This window comes from Rhinolophus sinicus, linkage group LG10 (assembly GCF_036562045.2).
Source record: "Rhinolophus sinicus isolate RSC01 linkage group LG10, ASM3656204v1, whole genome shotgun sequence".
NCBI classification, from domain to species: domain Eukaryota; kingdom Metazoa; phylum Chordata; class Mammalia; order Chiroptera; family Rhinolophidae; genus Rhinolophus; species Rhinolophus sinicus.
Window position 1 is genome coordinate 12923845 of NC_133759.1, and position 10763 is coordinate 12934607.

At 48.5% G+C, this 10763-nt stretch overlaps 1 protein-coding gene across 4 annotated transcripts in view; it reads left to right on the forward strand.

The window, feature by feature from the left end:
• The window catches only part of CX3CR1 (C-X3-C motif chemokine receptor 1), a 68993-nt gene that overhangs the window by 54119 nt on the left and 4111 nt on the right, over window positions 1-10763 (forward strand). The window contains exons 1-2 of one of the 4 annotated variants that reach the window (XM_074312589.1): window positions 711-867; window positions 9848-9997. The exons of 2 other annotated variants lie outside the window; for them this stretch is intronic. The gene's annotated coding sequence lies outside the window, so the exon portion shown is untranslated. Of the gene's footprint in view, window positions 1-710; window positions 868-9847; window positions 9998-10763 lie in introns of those variants that run through there. One more of the 4 variants, XM_019727588.2, reaches the window with a different exon arrangement.

The window sequence follows — 10763 nt, forward strand, 5'->3', positions numbered from 1 at the left end:
CTGGGGCAGGGAGCAGGAGTGTGGCCTGGAGGAGCCGTGGCTCCCTGTCCGGCTGGAGCAGAGGCAGCAGTGAGAGAGAACGCAGAAAGGAGGCTGGCCAGTTTGTGAAGGGTGACGCTTGTGCCTATCAGAGACGGAACTTACAGTAACCTGACAGACGGGTATAGGTAGCCACTAAATGCCTTGAAGGAGGGCAGTGAGGGAACAAACAGTCCTGAAGCTTCTACCAGGTGCCAGGCACTCACTTGGTGCTTCTGTGTCAATGTTTCCCAAACCCAACGTGCTTACCAACCTCCTACAAAGCTCATTAACATGGAGAGTCAGATTCAGTGGTCTAGGGAGGGGTCTGAGGAGCTGCATTTCTAAGAAACTCCCAGCTGGGACCACATTTTGAGGAGAAAATATGTAGATCATTTAATCTGCACCCCAAAGTTGTCCAGTGAGTATAATGGTCTCCATTTCATGGCAGGAAAACTGACGTTCTGTAGGCTTTCTTGGCTTGCCTGAAGGCATGCCATTCAAGAGCACTGCACTATTCCCTGCCTTCCACTCATGTGGGGGTAAGAAACACAGCCCCCAAATCATCATCACCTCCAGCGCCCCCTTGGTCTGCCCCCAGGCTTGGGTCTTCCCGGTTTGCGAATTCAGATCCTCCTGGGGTCAGCTGACCTCCAGGCTGGAGCTTGAGTCTGCTCGCCGCACTTTCTAAAGATACCCTACCTCACAGGAAACCAGACACTATTGGCTAAGTCTGCAAATAAAGATGCCCTCAGAGGGAGGAAAAGGGAAGTACTCTCTGACAGAGTCTGCGTGGGACAGGGTGGCTGATTGGCACCTGCAGACGTCCCCTTCCCCCGCCCAGCCCAGGTAGGTGCAGAGGAGGCGATCAGAACCTGTGGGTGTGCAGGGCGGGGCACTGTGGTCAGAGGTCAGAGTCGGGTAATGATGCTGCCAGCAAGGGAGGCCGTGTACCTGAGGCTGTTCCAGTCTAAGTGACCAAGTGGCTTGAGGAGTCGAGGGTGATCAGATCATTTACAATACGCTCAACACGATGGAATCTGATTAGAAGCATTCCCAGTTATATTTTAGGGGCACGGAGAAATGCTCGTGATTTGACATTAATTTTTTTTAAAAGGCATCATTTGAAAATGCATCTGGATGATATTGAGGAAATATTGTTAATTTTTTATGTTGAAAAATAGTATTAAAGTTATTATTATGTTTTTAAAGTCCTTATTCTTTTTGAGACTGAACTGTTCGTGAGTGAAATGCTATGACATCTGGATTTACTTTTAAATGATACAGTAGGACGTGAAGGGGAGAACAGATGAAATATTGACCATGAGATACTAATTGTTGAAGCCGAGTGATGGGTGCATGGGGGGTTCTCTCTTTTGCATATACTTGAAAATTTTATAATAAAAAGCTTTTAGAATAGCATCTGAATTTTAAATATAAATCTATTTAATATGAATATAAAAATATGCATAAAGATTGGATGGAAAAAAGCTAAAAGCTAGCTGTGGTTGATTCTGGAAAGTTGTCTTGTGGACAGTTTGGTTTTGTTTTCTTTTTATTTCCATGCTTTTTTGTGCACCTACGTTTTTGTAAAGAGCAGCTATTGCATTTATTATATAATGAAACTGATTTTAATTACTAAATTACTGGCACAAGTTTGATGTTCAATATTGACATATGCTGTTTTAATCATTGTGAGGACACTTAGTGTCGTTGGAAAACACGGTCTTCAGAAGGAAATTATGAGTGGATTCCCTTATGGGTGAAAGACGGGAAGAAATGTATTGAGTCCCTCGCTGAGGACTGGTTGGGACCTGTCATTTCTCATTGCTTAACTCCTATCTGGCCGTTACAGCCTGAATGAATGCAGCAGTGTCTGCTTTGTAAGTCCACAGCTGAGCCCAGAGAAATGCCTGGGACATTTAGGATTTTCCTTCCTCCCAAAAAAGGTTTTTTCCTTTTTCAAATGCCTGAGATAGAAAACTTAAGGTAAACTAGATAAGTAAACAAACAAACAAACTTGAACCCAAAGGAAAGAAGAAGATTGGACTGTGTGAAAAGCAGGCAAGAAATGTTCCCTGGTTAGCCAGGCTCCAGGGTCTGTTCAGGGGACTCTGGGCTTTGTGAGAAGAGGCAGGTGACACCTGACTGCTGGGCCTTGGGGAGCACTGTGTGTGTGTGTGTGTGTGTGTGTGTGTGTCCTGGGTGCATTCATATCTGGATGCAGGGCAGGAAACAGCCTCAGCCGCATCTCAATTGAATCCCTCTTAGCTCTCAGGCTGACTTGGCTCTTCGCCATGCCCTTGAGAAGAGAGCACTGACTGTGTGTCAGCCACATGCCAGCCATACCCCCCACCCTGCTCAACAACTGTCACTCTCCCCGCTTCACAGATGGGGTGGAGGAAACAGCTTGGCTTTGGAATGAAGCCCTGGATCTGTGTTTGACCTTGCTAAGCCCAAGTCCTTCTTTTAAAATGGAGATCAGCTGTGAGTTGATAATCTGTTGAAGCCAAAGGCAGGTGAGGGGTCCAGGTTGAGTTTCTGTGAGGGTTAAGGCGTGGTATATGAATTTCCGACCACACTGCCTGGCCCCATATCTGGTGCTCAAGAAACAATACATGTTGTCATTATGGGAAACTGAGGCTCTGGAATTTTGTGCACATTAAAATCATTGACTGCTTTCAAATGAGGCTGTGATGGGCGGGAAAGGAAGGGACAGGTCAGAGATAACCCAGTGCAGGACCATCTTCCAAACCCTTCCCCACCTCCCATCCCCCAGGAGGCACCCATTCCCACCCTGGCTGGGCTGTGGAAGGGCAGCAGTGTCAGATACCCTGGCCTCCAAGACTCCCCGGGGACGGGTGCATTTGATTGCTCCCTCCCCAGCCCAACCTCTGACCTGGAAGAGTCTTCAGCTACCCCTGTAATCATCAAGCTCAAATGTTCCCCCTGGAATATGTTCAAACCAGCACCTGCCGTGGATGAGCTCGACAGGGAGGGGAACGCCTGCTGTCCCATCATGGGTCACAGTTATCAGGCAGTGCAGCCAGGTGGCACAGGCCAGGTCTTCGCTGACCATTCCGAGGACTTGTTCTGATTCCCAGAAGCACGGTCCAGGAATCCCATGGGCTTGCGCTCTCTTGCATCACTAAGGCTGCCCAGGAGAGCCAAGGGAAGGTCGAGGCTTCCGCTGGACCTCGACCTGCCTGACTGCCCGCCTTGGGGGCTCAGACTACACTGGCCACTGCAAGGGCTGGAATTCTTGTAGCTCTCCAGCCACAGTGGGCACTTCTACCACCTCATCTTGACCACCACCACTGCCCGCCCAGAAGTCGCCATGATCCTGACTTTTATGAGCCTTCCTTCTTTGCTTGTTCTTGTGATGGTACCGCCTAGATATGCAGCCCTAAACAATATGGATTATCACTGGGCTCTGGGACATCCTGCGGCTTCTTTCCTGTCACACATGTGGTTTCATGCAAGGGTCTGCTTTTTGGCCTGCGTTTTTAAAATGCATCCATGTTGTAGGAGATGTAGACGCAGACTCACAAATGTGCATGGCAGCCTTGTTCACGGTGGCCCCAAACTGAGAGCCGGCTGGGGTGTGTCCACAGTAGAATGATAGTCCCCATGGAGCTCTCACATGGTGGCATCTTATACAGCAACGGGGATGGACAGACCACAGCCTCAGCAACAACATGGATGACGTCCTTCCAGAAACGCCGGGCTGAATTCACAGATAAGTGCAAAATTGGTCCCTGTCTGCCAGGCGGTTGTCCAGTGCGCCTCCACCAGACACAATTTCCACTTCCATGAACGAGAATCATCTCATTGCCGTCAGTCTCCCACAACTTACAGAGCAGTCAATTAGCTCAGACAACAAAGGTCCCAAAGGGTGTGCTCGATAGGACACCAGTCATTTTTTTCTCTTTTTTGCCTATTTCAAAGTCATTTATAATTTCTCCTTAGAGTTCCTTGAGGGCATTCTGCTTACCCCTCTTCTACCTTCTCGGTCTTGGCTCTCTCTGCATCCTTACAGGAAGCCTCCTCCACTCAGATTGAACTGGACTTTTCCTGAATGCTCCAGAGACAAGCCGGCCCCCCCTAACGCCACCATCCTCATGTCCTCCTGCTTCTAGTACATTCCTTCACGCCCTCTCTGCCTGGCCTGGGCCCCAGGAGAGCTGCCCACGTGCAGACCCTCAGGGCCTCTGGCTTCAGCTCCAATCCCCAATTCCTGTCTTTATCTTTGCCTTCCTGGAAGATCCTCCCAGCCTTTAAGACTCAGCTTGAATGGTCCTATTCTTGGGTTTCCCATAACTTTTCTTATATTGTTACTAAACAATAATAAAAAGTTACAGAGACTGTATCTTAAACCTTTTTACCTCCCCAGAATTTAGCACAGTGCCTCATGTTGGGAAAATATGATTAAAAACAAAATCTTCTCCAACCTAGGAAAATCTCTCCACAAAGAGAGTAGAAAGAGAAAACACTTTTATTATGAAATAAACATTTGACCAGAAGACGATGTATATCACTTGACAATCCACTAAGAGATAAAATAAATAAATAAATACTCACCGTATTATACAGCCAAGCCGATATAACCCCTTATACGCCTTTGCAAGATAAACAATAACCAGTCCTCAAGTCAGAGAACTTGACAGTCACACAGAGTTCACCCTAACTTTCCGATGGCAATTGAAGTCCCCATTAGTGTTAGCTGATGGGATTTGTCCAGAGAAGAAATAACTTCTCCTATCTTTCTGATCGTCGGTAGTTTTGCAACTTGGAGCAATGCACCCACGCACCCACATTAGGCACCACAGAAGTTGGGAGAATAGGGTGCTGTCTCTTGATGTTTACACATCAAATTGATGAAACACGGTGTTTCTCCTTGAGAAAGACATGCCTGGGTCATAAAGCTGAGGGCAGAACCTATCACATTTTCAAAAGGATCTATAACCACGGTTCAATGAGAGGAGAGAGCTGAGAAGGACAAGTTTTCTAAGGCAAACACACTAGGGAAAAGGCGGCAGACGGAATCGCCTCCCATATTTTTAAGCCTCTTATTTTTCCTTTTAATTTTTCCTTACGCTAGCAGATGGTAAAGATACGTAATTGATATTGGCTTAATAAATAATGAATTCATTAACAATTCCATCTCTTCTATTGTTTTTTTAAAAAGCCGTGTGAAGCATTTCCTTTCCACAGTTCATAGTTTACTTTGGCAGAGATAAGTAAACACCACAAAGTGCTTTGAAAAGGGAAGGACAAAGCGGGTTCTGTAAGGGGTGGCTCCTTCAGCAGAGGCTTCACTGTCAGGTACAGGTTTTCTCCTGCGGCTGGTTTGGGCTTGAGTCGTGCGTGTGGCCTCATGTAAACACTGGCGTGTGGGTCATGCATGTTGTGTTAGGTGAACTCTGCTACAGAAATACAGATCCACTCATCTACTTGCCCAGGGGGTGGGATGCAAGTGGTAAAATGTGCCTCAAGAGCTCCTTAGCGTGCAACTCAAGGCCCTTCCATCTGCCCCTATTCTATCTTCTCGGCCTTAGCTCTCCCTGCATCCTAACAGAATCTCATCTGCATGCTCGCTGGCAGTCTTCACGCCCAGAAGCTTCACGTTTCCTGGGCAGGCTGCTGGGGAACCCCTTCTGTTGACACTAGGCCACACTTTCACTGACCCAGGACTCACGTTGATCTTTAAAAATACTTCTTTCTGTTCAGTTCTATTTGAAAAATTGAGCATGCCAGAGCTGGCCAGTCCCTTAGAGATGGTCTGCTCCAAGGATTTCATTGGACACATCAAGAAACTGAGGCAGAACTGGGAGTGAGCTTCCCAGCTTCCCAGCCATCGTGGGGTGTATGGGCCCTTATGAAGTACACGGCTCTGAAAAGCATATATTTGCGGGCAGGACACAAGCCAACCCTTCAGCCTTCAGCTATTTCTTCTCCAGAGAAAAGGGTCCTGATTTTCTCACCAGCATTGATAAGAGCTAGATTCTGGGCATCGGGCCGTGAGAACCACCTAGCTGCAGCTGGAGAGGTAAATGAGAGCCCCATGCTCAATTTCCTACCCAGTGTTTCACGGAGATCCGCCTAGCAGCTTCTGAGACCAGCAGGGAGAAACGCAGAAGAGTGAGACTTGCATCATGAAGCATCTTCTTTTCAAGGTGTGTTAGGACTCCCAGTTTTTAGTTCTAGTCCTAGAGACATGTCCTGCAGTAACCTGCACATCATGTGGGGCAGGGAGCAGGGCTTTGTGCAGCGATGCATCTGAGTTGAAATCCTGACTCTGTTGCTCCCTTGAACAAGTTTCCCAAATCTCTCTGAACCCCTGTTGGTTAATTTGTAGAGTGGGGAGTGGAAAGGGTGGAGGTAATCAGTGCTCACGTGGGGGCGTATAGAGAAATAAAGGGGAGCTTGTACATGGAGCATGACAGTTAGTAGGCATGTGCTCCTTGTCAACTGGGGCCTTCTGAGGATAATCTCAGGTTCTGGGCCATCAACGGCAACGTGGGATCCCCACAGGGAAAGCTGGTATCAGGGCTCAAGCAATTCTCTACTTTCCTTTGGTCCAAAGGAAAAAAATTAAACCTCACAATTTTCTTGACTGAACCTCAAACCCAGTCTTCACTCAAGGGCCTAAAAAGCCATAAACAGAGACCAAGGAAGGTTTGAAAAAAATCAATAATAGACGCACTGGATCTAAAAAGCAGTAAGCAGCACTTGAAGCCAAAAGACAGAGGAGTACGTCCGCAATATCAGACGGAAGAAGACAATAGATATGGGCCACCTAATGAGAGAGGAAGTATAAAAAAGGGAAGCTGATTGGAAACAATGGGCAACATGACCAAAAATAAAAACAAAGTTAAAAAATAAACGAGTGGGCCTGAGAAAAGGAAGTGGGCCAGAGGAAGTAGAAAAGAATCGGCCGGGGAGGCGAGCGGGTGGTTTCTTTTTAAAGCAGGTCCTACAAAATTCATTTCTATTTGGGTATGAAACGCGTGTGCACACAAAACTCTGCTTCTAGGTTCAGCTCAAACCCTCCCGACTCAACACCATTGAGTAAAAGTTTGACTTAAGGGAGAAGAGGGTGAGAAGGCCTGAGAACAGCCTGGGGGTCGCGTTCCTGCTGGCTTCCGCCCTGAGCTGTGCAGTGCAGCCTCTGTTGGCGGTGCCTGCGTTAGCGCTTCCCCCAGGCACGCACCCTTTCTCTTGCAACCCTGTCTGTATGAAACCTAGCTGAGTAGGCACTGCAAAGGCTATCTCATTGGATTCTTGCATTTGGTTTCTGGTGTCCTCAGGGGCCCAGAAAGCCAGTGTCCAGCCTGAGTGAAAGCCAATTTGATCCCTGGAAGCCTTTGGATCTCCCCTGAAGGCCACCCTCCAGGACAGGCCCTATTCCCATCTGCTGCCAGGAGGCCCTACCTTCACATTCATCCCCAATCCCTGGACGTCTCAGAGGATCCAGAAATAGAAGGTCCATCCAGCTCGGGCCCATCCTTCCTGAAAGGTTCCCTTGATTAAAGTTGTCAAGTTCAGCAGAATAACTATGTGAAGGAAAAGTCCTCATCTTTACATTTCTAACATAAACAATGCCCTCACAAGCTCTGGGGCTGGCTTCTCACAAGACTAGGTTTGAACTGGCTTGAGCCCTCAGACAGACGGCAAATCCCCTTCCCAGCCATGTAAGACCCTGGGCCACCGCCAAGTCACACAGTCCAGGCAGCAGCGAGGCCTTGACATTTGCACAGAAGAGAGAACTGAAATTGCTGGTGCTGATATCTGTCTCATGATCAGCTACCGTACATTCCATAGCCCAGCATCTGAGTGTGTTGAGACGAGCAGCTGTGCTTTCTAAGTGTTTTTCTCACTGTGAAGAGCTGGTGGGCCTGTGCTTGTCTCCTGGGGCTCTGCAATGCAAGGCTGATGTTTTCCTTCGTTCACTTCCCTAGGCCTTTCACTCATTCACTCATTTATTCATTCATTCATTCATTCAATACACTAGGGACCTGCTAAGCTGTCAGAGTCCAAGAGCCCCTGGCCCATGATCAGAAAGGACACCTGTGAGCACCTCTAGGAATGGGGCAATTGAAGGCCTGCTGTCACCATTCACCCCCATGGAACTCCTTGGGATGAAGGCCTAGGGTACAATATTTATCCTCCTACAAATATTCCCATGCATTTGCTCTGTACCAGATCTCTCCCTCTGTTGAACAGTGGCCTACGGAACTAAAGAGCACACTGTTCTCTTAGGAACTCCCAGTTTTGGGGTGAACGGGATGGGAAAGAGATGTAATACAAAGCTTGGAAAAAATGCTGAGACTGGACACATCTGGGCCCAAACTGCAGCCCTGCCACATGCCAGCTGTGTGGCCTTAAGCAAGTTACTCACCCTCTCTGAGTGCATCTACTTGCCCCCAAAGTAGAGATAATAACCCTTTTATGTGTTGGCTACCACTTATGGAGCATGTACAACATGCTGCTGGTGACTGTGTTAGGCTATGAGGAGCTCACTGAAAGCGCTGTCCCTCCCATTCCGTCCTCCGTAGTGTGGTGCAGAGTTGTTCATAACAGGGGACCCCAATATGCTGAGTAAGCACCTCCTTTGTGCACAGCACTGTGCAAGAGCTCAGGCAGAGCAGTGGAAGATCGGGACAGTTCTGGGGGTCTTTGCTGAGGACTCTGAGCCACCAGGGAGCCAGAACGAGATTGGTGGATATTGCTGAACCTTCACCTGAGTGGATTGTCTGGATGGCAGGTAGTAGTCCCAAGTTGGACTGATATGGCCCTGATCAGCCATTTTGCTCTCGATAAGCAATGAGACCAACGGTCAGGTGACATCATCCCTCCCATAGCATACCTGGAATCACATTCCACCTGCAGAGGATGAATTGACGCACTTCTGAATTCTGTCTTTATCGAAGTCTTTGTCTATGGGAACTTTCCCCACTGAGATGATCAGCCCGTCCATGGCTGAGACTCTGCCCGATTCGTCTCTCCATGTGCCCCCTGATGAACCCAGTGCCTGTGGCGACTTCTTACACTTTTGCTGAGTGGATGTTGAAGCCCCCCAACCAGGACCACCTCTGGCTTATTTGTCGTCTTGGTGCCAGTTGGAGAAAGTATCCCTGTGCATGTGGCAGCCCCGAGCCAGGGCACCCAGCAAGTGAGGGGCTGGATCTGGACCTCCCTGCCACTCAGCCCTGCAGTCAGCTGTTTATTTCTAACCGTCTCCACCTTCTTCACCTGCTGGTCCCAGCCTTTCCCTTCCTCTCAACGTGGATATCCCTGGGCCATTCAGCAGGGCAGTGAATTAAACATGGGATTTTCTCTTCAGAATTGCAGGGGGGACTAACTGCAACGAGCCTGACAGCTTAGTAAAAGCTCAGTGAAGGTTGGCTTACTCGCTCCTCCTCCCCCAAAAAAGTTCTGGAAAAAAAGTTATATTTTTATTTCAGAGAGGAAAAATAAATAAAATAACCTTTACAGACCAAATTTCCACAATGTCTAGGGTGGGAGTGAACCATGAGAGTCCACAGGCAGCCTGGATGATTCTAAAATGCCTCCACTTCCTCACCTAATGCATTTAGTAGGTGCCTGCTGAATGCAATGCACGGTGCCAGGTGCTCGCCTCAAAAGAGCTCTGTGGGCAGGCATGAGAATGAACCCCAATCTTGCAGGTGGGGAATGTCAGGCTGAAAGGTTCCAAGTTCACCCAAGGTCACTCAGCCAGAGAGGGTAGACAGGGGATGCAATTTCAGGAGTGCCCGAGTCTGCAGCCCTCACCCTTCCTGACCACCTCCCTGTTCTCCTTCCTCAGTGACTCAGGGACATCTGTCTGAAGATTTTCAGGAGGTCCCTGTGTGTAAGGGACAGTGCCAAGAGTGGAAATCAAACCCACCTCATGCAGATTTGGCAAAGCAAACCAATCCAAAAGCACGAAGTTCCTGGGCTGCAGGACTGAGCACAGGTACTTAAAAAGATGCAAAATGATTTTTAGTGGCTTTGACCTCCTCTCGAGATCAGCTTTACTCGTTCCTTTCACTGTGGGAAGGAGAGAGAGCGGATCCTTGACTTATGACTACCAAGGGCGGGACTGTTTGCCTTCTGATTTGCATGTCTGGGAAGCTATGCATCTGTAACAAGCCCCCTGCACCAAGTAGCAATTCCTCTGTCTCCCCATATCTCAAGTTGTGCCACTTGAAACCAGCATTTGTGTGGTTCATAAATGGTGCCTGTCAGCCATTTTATATGGTCCAACTTAAACGGTATCCGTTCAGGTATCAGCCAGAGATTCCTCTCTGAGAAAACGGAAATGCAGCCTAAAGCAAAGAAAGCATAGACTTTCCCTGGGGTTGAGAACTCCATCCCGGCCTGACATAGCCCAGGTCAGAGCCCAGGCTCACTTACTTCTGGAAGGGTCTGGGTCAGATGCAGAGATGGGCCAGGACACAGAGCCGAGGCTGGGAAGGGAGCAGCAAAGCGCTGGCTGGGCGGGCCCTCACTTTGGTAGAGACGCTGTCTTGGTGAAACCAACCTGAAAAGGAAGCAGTAAGGTGTGGACACTCCCTTGGTTAAAGAAGCATGAGCTTTGCTTTCAGTTGTGGTGGGAAGGGAGGCAGTAACAACCAAGAGGTGTGCTCGGCATACAGTTGGTGTTTCTAAAGTGCCACTTCTGTGGTATCACAAGAAAGACGAGAAGGTCCCCGAGGACCAGGGCGAGAGGGCAGCGCTTT